The sequence below is a fragment of the Leuresthes tenuis genome, unplaced genomic scaffold, assembly GCF_036924035.1.
Source record: "Leuresthes tenuis unplaced genomic scaffold, fLeuTen1.0.hap1 SCAF_1, whole genome shotgun sequence".
NCBI classification, from domain to species: domain Eukaryota; kingdom Metazoa; phylum Chordata; class Actinopteri; order Atheriniformes; family Atherinopsidae; genus Leuresthes; species Leuresthes tenuis.
In genome coordinates, this window is record NW_027325355.1 from 44,230,417 (window position 1) to 44,251,976 (window position 21,560).

The 21,560-nt window shown below is 44.3% G+C and overlaps 37 pseudogenes; all 37 read right to left on the reverse strand.

The window, feature by feature from the left end:
- Positions 1-160: 160 nt before the first annotated feature.
- On the reverse strand, positions 161-279 carry LOC140277604 (5S ribosomal RNA; annotated as a pseudogene).
- A 272-nt stretch (positions 280-551) lies between these two features.
- On the reverse strand, positions 552-670 carry LOC140287458 (5S ribosomal RNA; annotated as a pseudogene).
- A 269-nt stretch (positions 671-939) lies between these two features.
- On the reverse strand, positions 940-1,058 carry LOC140291057 (5S ribosomal RNA; annotated as a pseudogene).
- A 269-nt stretch (positions 1,059-1,327) lies between these two features.
- LOC140290607 (5S ribosomal RNA) lies at positions 1,328-1,446 on the reverse strand (annotated as a pseudogene).
- Positions 1,447-1,715: 269 nt separating this feature from the next.
- LOC140293250 (5S ribosomal RNA) lies at positions 1,716-1,834 on the reverse strand (annotated as a pseudogene).
- A 269-nt stretch (positions 1,835-2,103) lies between these two features.
- Positions 2,104-2,222, reverse strand: LOC140290947 (5S ribosomal RNA; annotated as a pseudogene).
- A 269-nt stretch (positions 2,223-2,491) lies between these two features.
- Positions 2,492-2,610, reverse strand: LOC140293784 (5S ribosomal RNA; annotated as a pseudogene).
- A 269-nt stretch (positions 2,611-2,879) lies between these two features.
- LOC140267074 (5S ribosomal RNA) lies at positions 2,880-2,998 on the reverse strand (annotated as a pseudogene).
- Positions 2,999-3,267: 269 nt separating this feature from the next.
- Positions 3,268-3,386, reverse strand: LOC140290608 (5S ribosomal RNA; annotated as a pseudogene).
- Positions 3,387-4,033: 647 nt separating this feature from the next.
- On the reverse strand, positions 4,034-4,152 carry LOC140267080 (5S ribosomal RNA; annotated as a pseudogene).
- Positions 4,153-4,421: 269 nt separating this feature from the next.
- Positions 4,422-4,540, reverse strand: LOC140314546 (5S ribosomal RNA; annotated as a pseudogene).
- Positions 4,541-4,809: 269 nt separating this feature from the next.
- On the reverse strand, positions 4,810-4,928 carry LOC140281018 (5S ribosomal RNA; annotated as a pseudogene).
- A 272-nt stretch (positions 4,929-5,200) lies between these two features.
- On the reverse strand, positions 5,201-5,319 carry LOC140289657 (5S ribosomal RNA; annotated as a pseudogene).
- Positions 5,320-5,588: 269 nt separating this feature from the next.
- Positions 5,589-5,707, reverse strand: LOC140268071 (5S ribosomal RNA; annotated as a pseudogene).
- Positions 5,708-5,976: 269 nt separating this feature from the next.
- Positions 5,977-6,095, reverse strand: LOC140289187 (5S ribosomal RNA; annotated as a pseudogene).
- Positions 6,096-6,367: 272 nt separating this feature from the next.
- LOC140280373 (5S ribosomal RNA) lies at positions 6,368-6,486 on the reverse strand (annotated as a pseudogene).
- A 272-nt stretch (positions 6,487-6,758) lies between these two features.
- On the reverse strand, positions 6,759-6,877 carry LOC140289658 (5S ribosomal RNA; annotated as a pseudogene).
- A 269-nt stretch (positions 6,878-7,146) lies between these two features.
- LOC140290087 (5S ribosomal RNA) lies at positions 7,147-7,265 on the reverse strand (annotated as a pseudogene).
- A 658-nt stretch (positions 7,266-7,923) lies between these two features.
- LOC140289188 (5S ribosomal RNA) lies at positions 7,924-8,042 on the reverse strand (annotated as a pseudogene).
- A 272-nt stretch (positions 8,043-8,314) lies between these two features.
- On the reverse strand, positions 8,315-8,433 carry LOC140301882 (5S ribosomal RNA; annotated as a pseudogene).
- Positions 8,434-8,705: 272 nt separating this feature from the next.
- LOC140289659 (5S ribosomal RNA) lies at positions 8,706-8,824 on the reverse strand (annotated as a pseudogene).
- A 269-nt stretch (positions 8,825-9,093) lies between these two features.
- Positions 9,094-9,212, reverse strand: LOC140290948 (5S ribosomal RNA; annotated as a pseudogene).
- A 269-nt stretch (positions 9,213-9,481) lies between these two features.
- On the reverse strand, positions 9,482-9,600 carry LOC140293786 (5S ribosomal RNA; annotated as a pseudogene).
- Positions 9,601-9,869: 269 nt separating this feature from the next.
- On the reverse strand, positions 9,870-9,988 carry LOC140267093 (5S ribosomal RNA; annotated as a pseudogene).
- A 269-nt stretch (positions 9,989-10,257) lies between these two features.
- Positions 10,258-10,376, reverse strand: LOC140275070 (5S ribosomal RNA; annotated as a pseudogene).
- A 269-nt stretch (positions 10,377-10,645) lies between these two features.
- On the reverse strand, positions 10,646-10,764 carry LOC140290609 (5S ribosomal RNA; annotated as a pseudogene).
- A 647-nt stretch (positions 10,765-11,411) lies between these two features.
- On the reverse strand, positions 11,412-11,530 carry LOC140267099 (5S ribosomal RNA; annotated as a pseudogene).
- Positions 11,531-11,799: 269 nt separating this feature from the next.
- On the reverse strand, positions 11,800-11,918 carry LOC140314550 (5S ribosomal RNA; annotated as a pseudogene).
- Positions 11,919-12,187: 269 nt separating this feature from the next.
- Positions 12,188-12,306, reverse strand: LOC140281029 (5S ribosomal RNA; annotated as a pseudogene).
- A 272-nt stretch (positions 12,307-12,578) lies between these two features.
- Positions 12,579-12,697, reverse strand: LOC140289660 (5S ribosomal RNA; annotated as a pseudogene).
- A 269-nt stretch (positions 12,698-12,966) lies between these two features.
- LOC140268082 (5S ribosomal RNA) lies at positions 12,967-13,085 on the reverse strand (annotated as a pseudogene).
- Positions 13,086-13,354: 269 nt separating this feature from the next.
- Positions 13,355-13,473, reverse strand: LOC140289189 (5S ribosomal RNA; annotated as a pseudogene).
- A 272-nt stretch (positions 13,474-13,745) lies between these two features.
- LOC140289661 (5S ribosomal RNA) lies at positions 13,746-13,864 on the reverse strand (annotated as a pseudogene).
- A 269-nt stretch (positions 13,865-14,133) lies between these two features.
- Positions 14,134-14,252, reverse strand: LOC140288858 (5S ribosomal RNA; annotated as a pseudogene).
- Positions 14,253-14,524: 272 nt separating this feature from the next.
- On the reverse strand, positions 14,525-14,643 carry LOC140276702 (5S ribosomal RNA; annotated as a pseudogene).
- A 272-nt stretch (positions 14,644-14,915) lies between these two features.
- Positions 14,916-15,034, reverse strand: LOC140316039 (5S ribosomal RNA; annotated as a pseudogene).
- A 269-nt stretch (positions 15,035-15,303) lies between these two features.
- LOC140296787 (5S ribosomal RNA) lies at positions 15,304-15,422 on the reverse strand (annotated as a pseudogene).
- Positions 15,423-21,560: the final 6,138 nt, after the last annotated feature.

Below are 21,560 nucleotides of genomic sequence, written 5' to 3' on the forward strand. Positions count from 1 at the left end.
CTCTGATGTGATCATTCTCTGCAACTGAAACTGAGACTCTCAGATCACCTCGTGTCTATCAACAAAGCAGCAGCAGCTGAAGATGACCAACTTCTTCACGTGTCACAGGGTGATCAGACGTTGCAACAAAAGACATGCAGGTGGTAGAGAGAAGAGAAAAAGCTTACAGCACCTGGTATTCCCAAGCTGTCTCCTATCCAAGTACTAACCAGGTACAACCCTGCTTGGCTTCCGAGATCAGACGAGGTCGGGCTTATTCAGGGTGGTGTGGCCGTAAGCAACAATGTCTCTGACAAATGTGCATTATATAGGTACTGGAATCATACGGTTCCTCTATGCAACCAGATAATTGCTGAGAAAGGCTGATGTGTAGCGGGCAAATCATCTTCTTCCCTGACGTGATAATTTTCTCCAGCTGAACATGAGACTCTCAGATCACTTCGTGTCTGCCAACAAAGCAGCAGAAGCTGAAGATGACCAACTTCCTCATGTGTCACAGGGTGATCAGACGTTGCAACAAAAGACATGCAGGTGGTAGAGAGAAGAGAAAAAGCTTAAGGTACCTGGTATTCCAAAGCGGTCTCCCATTCAAGTACTAACCAGGCCCAACCGTGCTTGGCTTCCGAGATCAGACGAGGTCGGGCTTATTCAGGGTGGTGTGGCCGTAAGCAAAAATATCGGTGACAATTGTGCATTATATAGGTACTGGAATCATACACTTCCTCTGTGTAACCAGATAATTGCCGAAAAAGGCTGACTTGTAGTGGGTTCATCTTCCTCCTTGATGTGATTATTCTCTTCAGCTGAAACTGAGACTCTCAGATCACTTCGTGTCTGCCAACAAAGCAGCAGAAAATGAAGATGACCAACTTCCTCATGTGTCACAGGGTGATCAGACGTTGCAACAAAAGACATGCAGGTGGTAGAGAGAAGAGAAAAAGCTTAAGGCACCTGGTATTCCCAAGCAGTCTCCCATTCAAGTACTAACCAGGCCCAACCCTGCTTGGCTTCCGAGATCAGAAGAGGTTGGGCTTATTCAGGGTGGTGTTGCCATAAGCAACAATTTTGGTGACAAATGTGCATTATATAGGTACTGGAATCATACACTTCCTCTGTATAACCAGATAATTGCCGAAAAAGGCTGACTTGTAGTGGGTTCATCTTCCTCCTTGATGTGATTATTCTCTGCAGCTGAAACTGAGACTCTCAGATCACCTCGTGTCTATCAACAAAGCAGCAGCAGCTGAAGATGACTAACTTCTTCACGTGTCACAGGGTGATCAGACGTTGCAACAAAAGACATGCAGGTGGTAGAGAGAAGAGAGAAAGCTTACAGCACCTGGTATTCCCAAGCTGTCTCCCATCCAAGTACTAACCAGGTACAACCCTGCTTGGCGTCCGAGATCAGACGAGGTCGGGCTTATTCAGGGTGGTGTGGCCGTAAGCAAAAATGTCTCTGACAAATGTGCATTATATAGGTACTGGAATCATACGGTTCCTCTATGCAACCAGATAATTGCCGAGAAAGGCTGATGTGTAGCGGGCAAATCATCTTCTCTGATGTGATCATTATCTGCAACTGAAACTGAGACTCTCAGATCACTTTGTGTCAGCCAACAAAGCAGCAGCAGCTGAAGATGACCAACTTCCTCATGTGTCACAGGGTGATCAGGAGTTGCAACAAAAGACATGCAGGTGGTAGAGAGAAGAGAAGAAGCTTACAGCACCTGGTATTCCCAAGCAGTCTCCCACCCAAGTACTAAGGAGGTTCAGCCCTGCTTGGCTTCCGAGATCAGACGAGGTCGGGCATGTTCAGGGTGGTGTGGCCGTAAGCAACAATGTGTCTGACAAATGTGCATTATATAAGTACAGGAATCATACGGTTCCTCTATGTAACCAGATAATTGCTGAGAAAGGCTGATCTGTAGTGGGCACATCTTCTTCCCTGAAGTGATTATTCTCTTTTGCTGAAACTGAGACTCTCAGATCACTTCGTGTCTTCCAACAAAGCAGCAGCAGCTGAAGATGGCCAACTTCCTCATGTGTCACAGGGTGATCAGACGTTGCAACAAAAGACATGCAGGTTGTAGAGAGAAGAGAAAACGCTTACAGCACCTGGTATTCCCAAGCAGTCTCCCATTAAAGTACTAACCAGGCCCAACCCTCCTTGGCTTCCGAGATCAGACGAGGTCGGGCTTATTCAGGGTGGTGTGGCCATAAGGAACAATTTCTGTGACAAATGTGCATTATATAGGTACTGGAATCATACACTTCCTCTATGTAACCAGATAATTGCAGAGAAAGGCTGACGTGTTATGGGCACATCTTCTTCCCTGATGTGATTATTCTCTGCAGCTGAAACTGAGACTCTCAGATCACTTCGTGTCTGCCAACAAAGCAGCAGCAGCTGAAGATGACCAACTTCCTCATGTGTCACAGGGTGATCAGACGTTGCAACAAAAGACATGCAGGTTGTAGAGAGAAGAGAAAACGCTTACAGAACCTGGTATTCCCAAGCAGTCTCCCATTAAAGTACTAACCAGGCCCAACCCTCCTTGGCTTCCGAGATCAGACGAGGTCGGGCTTATTCAGGGTGGTGTGGCCGTAAGGAACAATTTCTGTGACAAATGTGCATTATATAGGTACTGGAATCATACGGTTCCTCTATGTAACCAGATAATTGCTGAGAAAGGCTGATCTGTAGTGGGCACATCTTCTTCCCTGACGTGATAATTTTCTCCAGCTGAACATGAGACTCTCAGATCACTTCGTGTCTGCCAACAAAGCAGCAGAAGCTGAAGATGACCATCTTCCTCATGTGTCACAGGGTGATCAGACGTTGCAACAAAAGACATGCAGGTGGTAGAGAGAAGAGAAAAAGCTTAAGGTACCTGGTATTCCCAAGCGGTCTCCCATTCAAGTACTAACCAGGCCCAACCGTGCTTGGCTTCCGAGATCAGACGAGGTCGGGCTTATTCAGGGTGGTGTGGCCGTAAGCAAAAATATCGGTGACAATTGTGCATTATATAGGTACTGGAATCATACACTTCCTCTGTGTAACCAGATAATTGCCGAAAAAGGCTGACTTGTAGTGGGTTCATCTTCCTCCTTGATGTGATTATTCTCTTCAGCTGAAACTGAGACTCTCAGATCACTTCGTGTCTGCCAACAAAGCAGCAGAAAATGAAGATGACCAACTTCCTCATGTGTCACAGGGTGATCAGACGTTGCAACAAAAGACATGCAGGTGGTAGAGAGAAGAGAAAAAGCTTACAGCACCTGGTATTCCCAAGCTGTCTCCCATCCAAGTACTAACCAGGTACAACCCTGCTTGGCGTCCGAGATCAGACGAGGTCGGGCTTATTCAGGGTGGTGTGGCCGTAAGCAACAATGTCTCTGACAAATGTGCATTATATAGGTACTGGAATCATACGGTTCCTCTATGCAACCAGATAATTGCCGAGAAAGGCTGATGTGTAGCGGGCAAATCATCTTCTCTGATGTGATCATTCTCTGCAACTTAAACTGAGACTCTCAGATCACTTCGTGTCAGCCAACAAAGCAGCAGCAGCTGAAGATGACCAACTTCCTCATGTGTCACAGGGTGATCAGACGTTGCAACAAAAGACATGCAGGTGGTAGAGAGAAGAGAAAAAGCTTACAGCACCTGGTATTCCCAAGCAGTCTCCCATCCAAGTACTAAGGAGGCTCAACCCTGCTTGGCTTACGAGATCAGGCATGTTCAGGGTGGTGTGGCCGTAAGCAACAATGTGTCTGACAAATGTGCATTATATAAGTACAGGAATCATACGGTTCCTCTATGTAACCAGATAATTGCTGAGAAAGGCTGATCTGTAGTGGGCACATCTTCTTCCCTGACGTGATAATTTTCTCCAGCTGAACATGAGACTCTCAGATCACTTCGTGTCTGCCAACAAAGCAGCAGAAGCTGAAGATGACCAACTTCCTCATGTGTCACAGGGTGATCAGACGTTGCAACAAAAGACATGCAAGTGGTAGAGAGAAGAGAAAAAGCTTAAGGTACCTGGTATTCCCAAGCGGTCTCCCATTCAAGTACTAACCAGGCCCAACCGTGCTTGGCTTCCGAGATCAGACGAGGTCGGGCTTATTCAGGGTGGTGTGGCCGTAAGCAAAAATATCGGTGACAATTGTGCATTATATAGGTACTGGAATCATACACTTCCTCTGTGTAACCAGATAATTGCCGAAAAAGGCTGACTTGTAGTGGGTTCATCTTCCTCCTTGATGTGATTATTCTCTTCAGCTGAAACTGAGACTCTCAGATCACTTCGTGTCTGCCAACAAAGCAGCAGAAAATGAAGATGACCAACTTCCTCATGTGTCACAGGGTGCTCAGACGTTGCAACAAAAGACATGAAGGTGGTAGAGAGAAGAGAAAAAGCTTAAAGCACCTGGTATTCCCATGCAGTCTACCATCCAAGTACTAACCAGGCCCAAACCTGCTTGGCTTCCGAGATCAGACGAGGTCGGGTATATTCAGGGTGGTGTGGCCGTAAGCAACAATAACTGTGACAAATGTGCATTATATAGGTACTGGAATCATACAGTTCCTCTATGTAACCAGATTATTGCCGAGAAAAGCTGATAAGTAGTGGGCACATCTTCTTCCCTGACGTGATTATTCTCTCGAGCTGAAACTGAGACTCTCAGATCACTTCGTGTCTGCCAACAAAGCAGCAGCAGCTGAAGATGACCACCTTCCTCATGTGTCACAGGGTGATCAGACGTTGCAACAAAAGACATGCAGGTGGTAGAGAGAGGAGAAAAAGCTTACAGCACCTGGTATTCCCAAGAGGACTCCCATCCAAGTACTAACAAGGCCCAATCCTGCTTGGCTTCCAAGATCAGACGAGGTCGGGCTTATTCAGGGTGGTGTGGCCGTAAGCGACATTAACTGTGACAAATGTGCATTATATAGGTACTGGAATCATACACTTCTTCTATGTAACCAGATAATTGCAGAGAAAGGCTGACTTGTAGTGGGCACATCTTCTTCCCTGATGTGATTATTCTCTGCAGCTGAAACTGAGACTCTCAGATCACTTTGTGTCTGCCAACAAAGAAGCAGCAGCTGCTGAAGATGACCAACTTCCTCATGTGTCACAGGATGATCAGACGTTGCAACAAAAGACATGCAGGTGGTAGAGAGGAGAGAAGAAGCGTACAGCACCTGGTATTCCCAAGCAGTCTCCCATCCAAGTACTAAGCAGGCTCAACCCTGTTTGGCTTCCGAGATCAGACGAGGTCGGGCATGTTCAGGGTGGTGTGGCCGCAAGCGACAATGTCTCTGACAAATGTGCATTATATAGGTACTGGAATCATACGGTTCCTCTATGCAACCAGATAATTGCCGAGAAAGGCTGATGTGTAGCGGGCATATCATCTTCTCTGATGTGATCATTCTCTTCAGCTGAAACTGAGACTCTCAGATCACTTCGTGTCTGCCAACAAAGCAGCAGAAGCTGAAGATGACCAACTTCCTCATGTGTCTCAGGGTGATCAGACGTTGCAACAAAAGACATGTAGGTGGTAGAGAGAAGAGAAAAAGCTTAAGGCACCTGGTATTCCCAAGCGGTCTCGCATTCAAGTACTAACCAGGCCCAACCCTGCTTGGCTTCCGAGATCAGACGAGGTCGGGCTTATTCAGGGTGGTGTGGCCGTAAGCAACAATATCGGTGACAAATGTGCATTATATAGGTACTGGAATCATACACTTCCTCTGTGTAACCAGATAATTGCCGAAAAAGGCTGACTTGTAGTGGGTTCATCTTCCTCCTTGATGTGATTATTCTCTCCAGCTGAAAATGAGACTCTCAGATCACCTCGTGTCTATCAACAAAGCAGCAGCAGCTGAAGATGACCAACTTCTTCACGTGTCACAGGGTGATCAGACATTGCAACAAAAGACATGCAGGTGGTAGAGAGAAGAGAAAAAGCTTAAAGCACCTGGTATTCCCAAGCAGTCTCCCATCCAAGTACTAACCAGGCCCAAACCTGCTTGGCTTCCAAGATCAGACGAGGTCGGGCTTATTCAGGGTGGTGTGGCCGTAAGCAACAATATCTGTGACAAATGTGCATTATATAAGTACTGGAATCATACACTTCCTCTATGTAACCAGATAATTGCCGAGAAAGGCTGACTTGTAGTGGGCACATATTCTTCCCCGATGTGATTATTTTCTGCAGCTGAAACTGAGACTCTCAGATCACTTTGTGTCTGCCAACAAAGAAGCAGCAGCTGCTGAAGATGACCAACTTCCTCATGTGTCACAGGATGATCAGACGTTGCAACAAAAGACATGCAGGTGGTAGAGAGGAGAGAAGAAGCGTACAGCACCTGGTATTCCCAAGCAGTCTCCCATCCAAGTACTAACCAGGCCCAAACCTGCTTGGCTTCCAAGATCAGACGAGGTCGGGCTTATTCAGGGTGGTGTGGCCGTAAGCAACAATATCTGTGACAAATGTGCATTATATAAGTACTGGAATCATACACTTCCTCTATGTAACCAGATAATTGCCGAGAAAGGCTGACTTGTAGTGGGCACATCTTCTTCCCCGATGTGATTATTTTCTGCAGCTGAAACTGAGACTCTCAGATCACTTTGTGTCTGCCAACAAAGAAGCAGCAGCTGCTGAAGATGACCAACTTCCTCATGTGTCACAGGATGATCAGACGTTGCAACAAAAGACATGCAGGTGGTAGAGAGGAGAGAAGAAGCGTACAGCACCTGGTATTCCCAAGCAGTCTCCCATCCAAGTACTAAGCAGGCTCAACCCTGTTTGGCTTCCGAGATCAGACGAGGTCGGGCATGTTCAGGGTGGTGTGGCCGCAAGCGACAATGTCTCTGACAAATGTGCATTATATAGGTACTGGAATCATACGGTTCCTCTATGCAACCAGATAATTGCCGAGAAAGGCTGATGTGTAGCGGGCATATCATCTTCTCTGATGTGATCATTCTCTTCAGCTGAAACTGAGACTCTCAGATCACTTCGTGTCTGCCAACAAAGCAGCAGAAGCTGAAGATGACCAACTTCCTCATGTGTCTCAGGGTGATCAGACGTTGCAACAAAAGACATGTAGGTGGTAGAGAGAAGAGAAAAAGCTTAAGGCACCTGGTATTCCCAAGCGGTCTCGCATTCAAGTACTAACCAGGCCCAACCCTGCTTGGCTTCCGAGATCAGACGAGGTCGGGCTTATTCAGGTTGGTGTGGCCGTAAGCAACAATATCGGTGACAAATGTGCATTATATAGGTACTGGAATCATACACTTCCTCTGTGTAACCAGATAATTGCCGAAAAAGGCTGACTTGTAGTGGGTTCATCTTCCTCCTTGATGTGATTATTCTCTCCAGCTGAAAATGAGACTCTCAGATCACCTCGTGTCTATCAACAAAGCAGCAGCAGCTGAAGATGACCAACTTCTTCACGTGTCACAGGGTGATCAGACATTGCAACAAAAGACATGCAGGTGGTAGAGAGAAGAGAAAAAGCTTACAGCACCTGGTTATTCACAAGCTGTCTCCCATCCAAGTAGTAAGCAGTTACAACCCTGCTTGGCGTCCGAGATCAGACGAGGTGGGGCTTATTCAGGGTGGTGTGGCCGTAAGCAACAATGTCTCTGACAAATGTGCATTATATAGGTACTGGAATCATACGGTTCCTCTATGCAACCAGATAATTGCCGAGAAAGGCTGACTTGTAGTGGGCACATCTTCTTCCCTGACGTGATAATTCTCTCCAGCTGAAAATGAGACTCTCAGATCACTTCGTGTCTGCCAACAAAGCAGCAGCAGCTGAAGATGACCAACTTCCTCATGTGTCACAAGGTGATCAGACGTTGCAACAAAAGACATGCAGGTGGTAGAGAGAAGAGAAAAAGCTTAAAGCACCTGGTATTCCCAAGCAGTCTCCCATCCAAGTACTAACCAGGCCCAAACCTGCTTGGCTTCCAAGATCAGACGAGGTCGGGCTTATTCAGGGTGGTGTGGCCGTAAGCAACAATATCTGTGACAAATGTGCATTATATAAGTACTGGAATCATACACTTCCTCTATGTAACCAGATAATTGCCGAGAAAGGCTGACTTGTAGTGGGCACATCTTCTTCCCCGATGTGATTATTTTCTGCAGCTGAAACTGAGACTCTCAGATCACTTCGTGTCTGCCAACAAAGAAGCAGCAGCTGCTGAAGATGACCAACTTCCTCATGTGTCACAGGATGATCAGACGTTGCAACAAAAGACATGCAGGTGGTAGAGAGAAGAGAAGAAGCTTACAGCACCTGGTATTCCCAAGAGGTCTCCCATCGAAGTACTAACCAGGCCCAAACCTGCTCTGCTTCCGAGATCAGACGAGGTCGGGCTTATTCAGGGTGGTGTGGCCGTAAGCAACAATATCTCTGACAAATGTCCATTATATAGGTACTGGAATCATACGGTTCCTCTATGCAACCAGTTAATTGCAGAGAAAGGCTGATGTGTAGCGGGCACATCTTCTTCCCCCATGTGATTATTTTCTGCAGCTGAAACTGAGACTCTCAGATCACTTCGTGTCTGCCAACAAAGAAGCAGCAGCTGCTGAAGATGACCAACTTCCTCATGTGTCACAGGATGATCAGACGTTGCAACAAAAGACATGCAGGTGGTAGAGAGGAGAGAAGAAGCGTACAGCACCTGGTATTCCCAAGCAGTCTCCCATCCAAGTACTAAGCAGGCTCAACCCTGTTTGGCTTCCGAGATCAGACGAGGTCGGGCATGTTCAGGGTGGTGTGGCCGCAAGCGACAATGTCTCTGACAAATGTGCATTATATAGGTACTGGAATCATACGGTTCCTCTATGTAACCAGATAATTGCTGAGAAAGGCTGATCTGTAGTGGGCACATCTTCTTCCCTGAAGTGATTATTCTCTTTAGCTGAAACTGAGACTCTCAGATCACTTCGTGTCTTCCAACAAAGCAGCAGCAGCTGAAGATGGCCAACTTCCTCATGTGTCACAGGGTGATCAGACGTTGCAACAAAAGACATGCAGGTTGTAGAGAGAAGAGAAAACGCTTACAGCACCTGGTATTCCCAAGCAGTCTCCCATTAAAGTACTAACCAGGCCCAACCCTCCTTGGCTTCCGAGATCAGACGAGGTCGGGCTTATTCAGGGTGGTGTGGCCATAAGGAACAATTTCTGTGACAAATGTGCATTATATAGGTACTGGAATCATACACTTCCTCTATGTAACCAGATAATTGCAGAGAAAGGCTGACGTGTTATGGGCACATCTTCTTCCCTGATGTGATTATTCTCTGCAGCTGAAACTGAGACTCTCAGATCACTTCGTGTCTGCCAACAAAGCAGCAGCAGCTGAAGATGACCAACTTCCTCATGTGTCACAGGGTGATCAGACGTTGCAACAAAAGACATGCAGGTTGTAGAGAGAAGAGAAAACGCTTACAGAACCTGGTATTCCCAAGCAGTCTCCCATTAAAGTACTAACCAGGCCCAACCCTCCTTGGCTTCCGAGATCAGACGAGGTCGGGCTTATTCAGGGTGGTGTGGCCGTAAGGAACAATTTCTGTGACAAATGTGCATTATATAGGTACTGGAATCATACGGTTCCTCTATGTAACCAGATAATTGCTGAGAAAGGCTGATCTGTAGTGGGCACATCTTCTTCCCTGACGTGATAATTTTCTCCAGCTGAACATGAGACTCTCAGATCACTTCGTGTCTGCCAACAAAGCAGCAGAAGCTGAAGATGACCATCTTCCTCATGTGTCACAGGGTGATCAGACGTTGCAACAAAAGACATGCAGGTGGTAGAGAGAAGAGAAAAAGCTTAAGGTACCTGGTATTCCCAAGCGGTCTCCCATTCAAGTACTAACCAGGCCCAACCGTGCTTGGCTTCCGAGATCAGACGAGGTCGGGCTTATTCAGGGTGGTGTGGCCGTAAGCAAAAATATCGGTGACAATTGTGCATTATATAGGTACTGGAATCATACACTTCCTCTGTGTAACCAGATAATTGCCGAAAAAGGCTGACTTGTAGTGGGTTCATCTTCCTCCTTGATGTGATTATTCTCTTCAGCTGAAACTGAGACTCTCAGATCACTTCGTGTCTGCCAACAAAGCAGCAGAAAATGAAGATGACCAACTTCCTCATGTGTCACAGGGTGATCAGACGTTGCAACAAAAGACATGCAGGTGGTAGAGAGAAGAGAAAAAGCTTAAGGCACCTGGTATTCCCAAGCAGTCTCCCATTCAAGTACTAACCAGGCCCAACCCTGCTTGGCTTCCGAGATCAGACGAGGTTGGGCTTATTCAGGGTGGTGTGGCCATAAGCAAAAATTTTGGTGACAAATGTGCATTATATAGGTACTGGAATCATACACTTCCTCTGTATAACCAGATAATTGCCGAAAAAGGCTGACTTGTAGTGGGTTCATCTTCCTCCTTGATGTGATTATTCTCTGCAGCTGAAACTGAGACTCTCAGATCACCTCGTGTCTATCAACAAAGCAGCAGCAGCTGAAGATGACTAACTTCTTCACGTGTCACAGGGTGATCAGACGTTGCAACAAAAGACATGCAGGTGGTAGAGAGAAGAGAAAAAGCTTACAGCACCTGGTATTCCCAAGCTGTCTCCCATCCAAGTACTAACCAGGTACAACCCTGCTTGGCGTCCGAGATCAGACGAGGTCGGGCTTATTCAGGGTGGTGTGGCCGTAAGCAACAATGTCTCTGACAAATGTGCATTATATAGGTACTGGAATCATACGGTTCCTCTATGCAACCAGATAATTGCCGAGAAAGGCTGATGTGTAGCGGGCAAATCATCTTCTCCGATGTGATCATTCTCTGCAACTTAAACTGAGACTCTCAGATCACTTCGTGTCAGCCAACAAAGCAGCAGCAGCTGAAGATGACCAACTTCCTCATGTGTCACAGGGTGATCAGACGTTGCAACAAAAGACATGCAGGTGGTAGAGAGAAGAGAAAAAGCTTACAGCACCTGGTATTCCCAAGCAGTCTCCCATCCAAGTACTAAGGAGGCTCAACCCTGCTTGGCTTACGAGATCAGGCATGTTCAGGGTGGTGTGGCCGTAAGCAACAATGTGTCTGACAAATGTGCATTATATAAGTACAGGAATCATACGGTTCCTCTATGTAACCAGATAATTGCTGAGAAAGGCTGATCTGTAGTGGGCACATCTTCTTCCCTGACGTGATAATTTTCTCCAGCTGAACATGAGACTCTCAGATCACTTCGTGTCTGCCAACAAAGCAGCAGAAGCTGAAGATGACCAACTTCCTCATGTGTCACAGGGTGATCAGACGTTGCAACAAAAGACATGCAGGTGGTAGAGAGAAGAGAAAAAGCTTAAGGTACCTGGTATTCCCAAGCGGTCTCCCATTCAAGTACTAACCAGGCCCAACCGTGCTTGGCTTCCGAGATCAGACGAGGTCGGGCTTATTCAGGGTGGTGTGGCCGTAAGCAAAAATATCGGTGACAATTGTGCATTATATAGGTACTGGAATCATACACTTCCTCTGTGTAACCAGATAATTGCCGAAAAAGGCTGACTTGTAGTGGGTTCATCTTCCTCCTTGATGTGATTATTCTCTTCAGCTGAAACTGAGACTCTCAGATCACTTCGTGTCTGCCAACAAAGCAGCAGAAAATGAAGATGACCAACTTCCTCATGTGTCACAGGGTGCTCAGACGTTGCAACAAAAGACATGAAGGTGGTAGAGAGAAGAGAAAAAGCTTAAAGCACCTGGTATTCCCATGCAGTCTACCATCCAAGTACTAACCAGGCCCAAACCTGCTTGGCTTCCGAGATCAGACGAGGTCGGGTATATTCAGGGTGGTGTGGCCGTAAGCGACAATAACTGTGACAAATGTGCATTATATAGGTACTGGAATCATACAGTTCCTCTATGTAACCAGATTATTGCCGAGAAAAGCTGATAAGTAGTGGGCACATCTTCTTCCCTGACGTGATTATTCTCTCGAGCTGAAACTGAGACTCTCAGATCACTTCGTGTCTGCCAACAAAGCAGCAGCAGCTGAAGATGACCACCTTCCTCATGTGTCACAGGGTGATCAGACGTTGCAACAAAAGACATGCAGGTGGTAGAGAGAGGAGAAAAAGCTTACAGCACCTGGTATTCCCAAGAGGACTCCCATCCAAGTACTAACAAGGCCCAATCCTGCTTGGCTTCCAAGATCAGACGAGGTCGGGCTTATTCAGGGTGGTGTGGCCGTAAGCGACATTAACTGTGACAAATGTGCATTATATAGGTACTGGAATCATACACTTCTTCTATGTAACCAGATAATTGCAGAGAAAGGCTGACTTGTAGTGGGCACATCTTCTTCCCTGATGTGATTATTCTCTGCAGCTGAAACTGAGACTCTCAGATCACTTTGTGTCTGCCAACAAAGAAGCAGCAGCTGCTGAAGATGACCAACTTCCTCATGTGTCACAGGATGATCAGACGTTGCAACAAAAGACATGCAGGTGGTAGAGAGGAGAGAAGAAGCGTACAGCACCTGGTATTCCCAAGCAGTCTCCCATCCAAGTACTAAGCAGGCTCAACCCTGTTTGGCTTCCGAGATCAGACGAGGTCGGGCATGTTCAGGGTGGTGTGGCCGCAAGCGACAATGTCTCTGACAAATGTGCATTATATAGGTACTGGAATCATACGGTTCCTCTATGCAACCAGATAATTGCCGAGAAAGGCTGATGTGTAGCGGGCATATCATCTTCTCTGATGTGATCATTCTCTTCAGCTGAAACTGAGACTCTCAGATCACTTCGTGTCTGCCAACAAAGCAGCAGAAGCTGAAGATGACCAACTTCCTCATGTGTCTCAGGGTGATCAGACGTTGCAACAAAAGACATGTAGATGGTAGAGAGAAGAGAAAAAGCTTAAGGCACCTGGTATTCCCAAGCGGTCTCGCATTCAAGTACTAACCAGGCCCAACCCTGCTTGGCTTCCGAGATCAGACGAGGTCGGGCTTATTCAGGGTGGTGTGGCCGTAAGCAACAATATCGGTGACAAATGTGCATTATATAGGTACTGGAATCATACACTTCCTCTGTGTAACCAGATAATTGCCGAAAAAGGCTGACTTGTAGTGGGTTCATCTTCCTCCTTGATGTGATTATTCTCTCCAGCTGAAAATGAGACTCTCAGATCACCTCGTGTCTATCAACAAAGCAGCAGCAGCTGAAGATGACCAACTTCTTCACGTGTCACAGGGTGATCAGACATTGCAACAAAAGACATGCAGGTGGTAGAGAGAAGAGAAAAAGCTTAAAGCACCTGGTATTCCCAAGCAGTCTCCCATCCAAGTACTAACCAGGCCCAAACCTGCTTGGCTTCCAAGATCAGACGAGGTCGGGCTTATTCAGGGTGGTGTGGCCGTAAGCAACAATATCTGTGACAAATGTGCATTATATAAGTACTGGAATCATACACTTCCTCTATGTAACCAGATAATTGCCGAGAAAGGCTGACTTGTAGTGGGCACATCTTCTTCCCCGATGTGATTATTTTCTGCAGCTGAAACTGAGACTCTCAGATCACTTTGTGTCTGCCAACAAAGAAGCAGCAGCTGCTGAAGATGACCAACTTCCTCATGTGTCACAGGATGATCAGACGTTGCAACAAAAGACATGCAGGTGGTAGAGAGGAGAGAAGAAGCGTACAGCACCTGGTATTCCCAAGCAGTCTCCCATCCAAGTACTAAGCAGGCTCAACCCTGTTTGGCTTCCGAGATCAGACGAGGTCGGGCATGTTCAGGGTGGTGTGGCCGCAAGCGACAATGTCTCTGACAAATGTGCATTATATAGGTACTGGAATCATACGGTTCCTCTATGCAACCAGATAATTGCCGAGAAAGGCTGATGTGTAGCGGGCATATCATCTTCTCTGATGTGATCATTCTCTTCAGCTGAAACTGAGACTCTCAGATCACTTCGTGTCTGCCAACAAAGCAGCAGAAGCTGAAGATGACCAACTTCCTCATGTGTCTCAGGGTGATCAGACGTTGCAACAAAAGACATGTAGGTGGTAGAGAGAAGAGAAAAAGCTTAAGGCACCTGGTATTCCCAAGCGGTCTCGCATTCAAGTACTAACCAGGCCCAACCCTGCTTGGCTTCCAAGATCAGACGAGGTCGGGCTTATTCAGGGTGGTGTGGCCGTAAGCAACAATATCTGTGACAAATGTGCATTATATAAGTACTGGAATCATACACTTCCTCTATGTAACCAGATAATTGCCGAGAAAGGCTGACTTGTAGTGGGCACATCTTCTTCCCCGATGTGATTATTTTCTGCAGCTGAAACTGAGACTCTCAGATCACTTCGTGTCTGCCAACAAAGAAGCAGCAGCTGCTGAAGATGACCAACTTCCTCATGTGTCACAGGATGATCAGACGTTGCAACAAAAGACATGCAGGTGGTAGAGAGAAGAGAAGAAGCTTACAGCACCTGGTATTCCCAAGAGGTCTCCCATCGAAGTATTAACCAGGCCCAAACCTGCTCTGCTTCCGAGATCAGACGAGGTCGGGCTTATTCAGGGTGGTGTGGCCGTAAGCAACAATATCTCTGACAAATGTCCATTATATAGGTACTGGAATCATACGGTTCCTCTATGCAACCAGTTAATTGCAGAGAAAGGCTGATGTGTAGCGGGCACATCTTCTTCCCCCATGTGATTATTTTCTGCAGCTGAAACTGAGACTCTCAGATCACTTCGTGTCTGCCAACAAAGAAGCAGCAGCTGCTGAAGATGACCAACTTCCTCATGTGTCACAGGATGATCAGACGTTGCAACAAAAGACATGGAGGTGGTAGACAGAAGAGAAGAAGCTTACAGCACCTGGTATTCCCAAGAGGTCTCCCATCGAAGTACTAACCAGGCCCAACCCTGCTTGGGTTCCGAGATCACACGAGGTTGGGCATATTCAGGGTGGTGTGGCCGTAAGTAACAATGTCTGTGACAAATGTGCATTATATAGGTACTGGAATCATACGGTTCCTCTATGCAACCAGATAATTGCCAAGAAAGGCTAACTTGTAGTGGGCACATCTTCTTCCCTGATGTGATTATTCTCTACAGCTGAAACTGAGACTCTCAGATCACTTCGTGTCTGCCAAAAAAGCAGCAGCAGCTGAAGATGACGAACTTCTTCACGTGTCACAGGGTGATCAGACGTTGCAACAAAAGACATGCAGGTGGTAGAGAGAAGAGAAAAAGCTTACATCACCTGGTATTCCCAAGCGGTCTCTCATCAAAGTACTAACCACGCCCAAACCTCCTTGGCTTCTGAGATCAGACGAGGTCAGACATATTCAGGGTGGTTTGGCCGTAAGCAACAATCTCTGTGACAAATGTGCATTATATAGGCAATGGAATCATATGGTTCCTCTATGTAACCAGATAATTGCCGAGAAAGGCTGATATGTAGTGGGCACATCTTGTTCCCTGACGTGATAATTTTCTCCAGCTGAAAATGAGACTCTCAGATCACTTCGTGTCTGCCAATAAAGCAGCAGCAGCTGAAGATGACCAACTTCCTCATGTGTCACAGGGTGATCAGACGTTGCAACAAAAGACATGCAGGTTGTAGAGAGAAAAGAAAAAACCTACAGCACCTGGTATTCCCAAGCAGTCTCCCATCCAAATACTAACAAGGCCCAACCCTGCTTGGCTTCCGAGATCAGACTTATTCAGGGTGGTGTGGCCGTAAGCAACAATAACTGTGACAAATGTGCATTATATAGGTACGATAGGTGCGACGTTTTAACTGCGGCGTTAAGTTTACGTTAAGTGTCTGTCTGTCTGTCTGTCTGTTCGCAGATGATTGCTCGTCTGTTACTGTGTGATTATTGTTACAATGTTAATAAAGTTTGATAATTTTACTTGAACCAAGAACAGCCTTCACATTTTTATTTAATTTCCCTTTGCAAAACAGGACGACAGTGAGTGTGAGTGACATCCATTTAATGCAATTGTCAAAAGTGAAGCCAGAATTACTTGGAGAATTATTTTACATTTATTAACAAAACCCAACACTCTTTGTCTCAACCAAAGATTTTTTAAAAATACTTTCTTTGCTCAATTTGGAATTTGTTTCATTCACTTGTGTTGCACAAATAGTGATACAGATAGATAGCTAGTCTCTCAAATAATTGAGTGTACCAAAAAAAGAGGGGAAAAATGATGGGAGACTTATTTACATTTACAGTTATACACATTTTGTGTGCTGCCCCCTACAGTAGGCTTTAGTAAAGTCCAAAGCACTGTGGTATGTTGGGGTGTTGCCACAATACAGGTTCGAATCCCACAAGAAACATGAAAATTAAACAGATGATAAACCTTGCAATAAGTGCAGAGGTGTGTGTAAACAATGTTGAGAAGATAAGAGAATAGAGAAAAGTGGATATAGTGTACGTTTTTTCTCCTTTTCTCCCCCCCCCCTTCCTCTTTTTTTCCTTTTCCCCCCTTTCGGGCAGTCCCTTTTGCCCCTTTTTTGGCCGAAAGGTCAGCACTCTGGACTTTGAATCCAGTGATCCGAGTTCAAATCTCGGTGGAACCTACAGGTGTGCTGTCATGTTTGTGTTCTGGAAAGAAAATGAGTGGATGAGGTTAGTCAGTTGTCAAGTCACACCAGAGTGTGTGATTGACCAATTCCAAAGAGAGGGCTTAAATTGTTTAATGTTGAAAAAGTGAAACATTCAGCTGAGAGGGTCTGTGCTATTTGCCTTCTCACCTCCGGGTGTCTCTAATTGAATCTATTTGATTTCTTCTTCCATATTAATTTGCAATGCATATATTTTTCCATGCTCTCCGTTTGGAATTTGGACACAGAAGCCAAAGGAGAAGGAAACAGGAAAAACAATCCCATGGTAACAATCAGCGACAAGGAGAACTACTCAAAAGCCTACATAATTAACCCGGTGCCCAACCATGGGCCAACCAATCATCCAATCAAGGAGCGGCAATTTCTGCCGGCCGGGATCTGAGCGCCAACTCCATGCGGTGCGCACAAGTTGGTACTGATTTAGGAAAAAGAGGATTGTACAATTTTACTCCTTGGTATGGATACTCTTTCAAAAAAGTCCAAAAAATAAAATATGTGGTTGACAAAACTGTGTGACTCAGTCCTTCAACACAAAAGGCAGGCAAAGGAAAATCAGCTGTCCTCTCTATCTAATCATAGGAGGATGGCCTGACTACGATCAGGGACCTGAGCAGCAAAGAATAGATAGACATGATAAATAGTTATATATATATATATATACATATATATATGTACATACTAGTCTCCAATACTACTATGATAAAAAGAGATCCAATGTACAGGTCTAAGTTGTACAGGAATGTGTTGTAGAAATTTGTTCTATATTTTTGTTGTAAATCCACAACAGGTTTCATCATCTGCTAATCCTGAAGGAGACACTAGTTGTAAAGGAATTTATTAATACATAAAAATGCTTATATTATAAGACTGAAACATTCTTGAACAGCAGATCACTGTAAAGACATACATATAATATTGTGATTATGTCAGTGGGTCAACAATTTTGTAAAGGCAACTTTACATAAAAAAATTTAAAATCTTGTAAAAATATAACAATGTAAACATAAAAACAGCAACCTCAAAACAAAACATAGCATGTTACCTGGATGGAAAACCATGCGTCTCTACAGCCTGAAGGAAGAAATCTTGGGCTGTTGATGCCTTGTTGTTATTGGTAGCATGTCGGTACATGATCTTTGTGAGCATTTGGAAAACATAAAAACCACAGAAACACATTAAACATTAACTACAATAATATAAGAATAATAAATGAATGAAATATTGTTCCATGTGTAATGTTAGACTTAAAGCTATACTTACCTTTCTGGCATGTAGCACGGCACTTATTAAAAATTTAAACTACTTGAACTGTCTCCTCATCTATGTGCTAACAACCAGAACCCACTGATGTGGACTCAGAAATAAAGTTTCCAATGTTTTCCAAACACAAATGAATACATTTCAGAAATGTACTGAGGCCAGATAGAAAAAGTGCACGTGCAGCCGCTTTAAACTGTCAAACAGGCAATGTAACGGCAGTTATATTTATGTTTCGCCACTAGATGCAGCTATGATTTTATGGCCATAGAGAATGTCCGTATAACACGTTTGTTTTAAGTGTTTTGATGTATATATTTAATATTTAGCAATGTTTAAAGGATATAGTTAATAACATTTGGTGTTAGGTAAAAGTTAAAAGTTAAAACTTGATAAGTTTAGTTTAAGGTGACGGTGATGTCACTTCCGGTTTAAAAAAGCGGTCCGGTAAACTGGTATCATTGATATGGATCCAATAAAGAAAGCAATCAACGAAGACCATAAGCGGTTTTAAGTTTACCGGTTTGTCCACTTGCAGGCCAAAGTGGTATGTAAGTTTGTGTTTGTAAATAATATATTTTCTTTTAGTTGAGGCATGTGTAATGTAATATTTGTACATCATTTGTGTTTTATCAGTTCTACGGTGTACTTGTGGTGAAAGCCGACGATGAAGACCACAGTAAAAATCAGTGAAAAGAACACAAGTCTCGTATCTGTGAACAAGCCAGCATATGTTTTTTTCCAAAGACCACGTCCAGCATTTGATTGAAATTGACCTCTCTGCCCCCTGTATTTCCACACTGCTGGTGTATCAGTGAGAACACTGAAACGCAGAATGCGACAGTGGGGCCTCTCAAAAAGGGAAGGCTACAGTAAAATGACAGATGATGAACTTGACAGCTTGGTCTCTGCCATCAAGCAAGACTCCCAGAATTTGGGTTGGTGCTTTTTACAGAAAGTTTTTATTTGAATTATATCATGCACTTGTCCATAGCATTATAAAAAGATTTGTGCCATAAAAGTAACATTTGAAATTGCCGGCCATATAGGCTCCACAACTAAGTCTAGCTGAGGGCCGGCTACTTTAATGACTGCTATTTTTATAGCCTAAAGGCTATCAATATTATTTTTTAAATTTTCTGTGCCTTAGTGGAGAGTCCTGGACATTATCATAGCAACGGTCATCATAGCATGTATACCTGAGAAAAAGTTAAATGCCTAAATTGTTTGTTTACATGATTATCAATCAATATATCTTAAATAAAAGTGGTTTTCACTTCTTTTCCTACAGGTCACAGAATGGTAAAAGGTCGTCTTAGGGCTTTAGGCCACAGAGTTCAGTGGACAGAGTGTGGGATTCGATGCACCGGGTTGATAGGGTAGGAATACTACAGAGAATGACAAGCCTCGGATGTGTTGTGAGAAGGACCTACAATGTCGCAGCTCCTCTGTCACTCGTACATATAGATACCAACCACAAGTTGATCAGGTAAGCTGACAGCAAAGGACATCACATGGACATTATATATTTATATATTGATTTAAAAAATGGTCTATGGCATACATTCTGCAGAGTTCTGGAATCTGGTGTAATGGACCACGATGTAGCTGCGTTAAACAATTGATACATTTTTATTGAACAGATATGGTGTGGTAATGTTTGGAATAGATGTCTCTTCAAGAAAGGTCAGTGTCCCCATGGAGATTATAGTGTGTGATATAATATTCAACTTAATTTATTTAAAGCTATACTTTTCTTTTGTAAGCTTAAAATGCTCCTAATAAGCTTATGGCGCACTAAAATGGAAAAGCAAGCCACCAGGTGTTGAAATTACACGCGAACTACAACGCAGGCCGTTGTAGATCACAAGTTGTTTATATTCGGACACGGCAAGCACAAGAATAGCCTTGATGGACGTGGTAACTGGACCGCTGATAACTTGACAACATTCTCCGCTCCGACATCCGGGGGAGATGGAACGCACCATCACTTTCTCACCTCACACGTCAGGGAGGAAGGGAGCGTCACAGGTCAGGCAGGGGGAAGAGGGTGAGACTTTGGAGGGAGGGGGAGTTTTTCATGTTTAAATTTTTAATAAGTGCCGTGCTACATGCCAGAAAGGTAAGTATAGCTTTAAGTCTAACATTACACATGGAACAATATTTCATTCATTTATTATTCTTATATTATTGTAGTTAATGTTTAATGTGTTTCTGTGGTTTTTATGTTTTCCAAATGCTCACAAAGATCATGTACCGACATGCTACCAATAACAACAAGTCATCAACAGCCCAAGATTTCTTCCTTCAGGCTGTAGAGACGCATGGTTTTCCATCCAGGTAACATGCTATGTTTTGTTTTGAGGTTGCTGTTTTTATGTTTACATTGTTATATTTTTACAAGATTTTAAATTTTTTTATGTAAAGTTGCCTTTACAAAATTGTTGACCCACTGACATAATCACAATATTATATGTATGTCTTTACAGTGATCTGCTGTTCAAGGATGTTTCAGTCTTATAATATAAGCATTTTTATGTATTAATAAATTCCTTTACAACTAGTGTCTCCTTCAGGATTAGCAGATGATGAAACCTGTTGTGGATTTACAACAAAAATATAGAACAAATTTCTACAACACATTCCTGTACAACTTAGACCTGTACATTGGATCTCTTTTTATCATAGTAGTATTGGAGACTAGTATGTACATATATATATGTATATATATATATATATAACTATTTATCATGTCTATCTATTCTTTGCTGCTCAGGTCCCTGATCGTAGTCAGGCCATCCTCCTATGATTAGATAGAGAGGACAGCTGATTTTCCTTTGCCTGCCTTTTGTGTTGAAGGACTGAGTCACACAGTTTTGTCAACCACATATTTTATTTTTTGGACTTTTTTGAAAGAGTATCCATACCAAGGAGTAAAATTGTACAATCCTCTTTTTCCTAAATCAGTACCAACTTGTGCGCACCGCATGGAGTTGGCGCTCAGATCCCGGCCGGCAGAAATTGCCGCTCCTTGATTGGATGATTGGTTGGCCCATGGTTGGGCACCGGGTTAATTATGTAGGCTTTTGAGTAGTTCTCCTTGTCGCTGATTGTTACCATGGGATTGTTTTTCCTGTTTCCTTCTCCTTTGGCTTCTGTGTCCAAATTCCAAACGGAGAGCATGGAAAAATATATGCATTGCAAATTAATATGGAAGAAGAAATCAAATAGATTCAATTAGTGACACCCGGAGGTGAGAAGGCAAATAGCACAGACCCTCTCAGCTGAATGTTTCACTTTTTCAACATTAAACAATTTAAGCCCTCTCTTTGGAATTGGTCAATCACACACTCTGGTGTGACTTGACAACTGACTAACCTCATCCACTCATTTTCTTTCCAGAACACAAACATGACAGCACACCTGTAGGTTCCACCGAGATTTGAACTCGGATCACTGGATTCAAAGTCCAGAGTGCTAACCTTTCGGCCAAAAAAGGGGCAAAAGGGACTGCCCGAAAGGGGGGAAAAGGAAAAAAAGAGGAAGGAGGGGGGGGGAGAGAGAAAAAGAAAAGGAGAAAAAACGTACACTTTATCCACTTTTCTCTATTC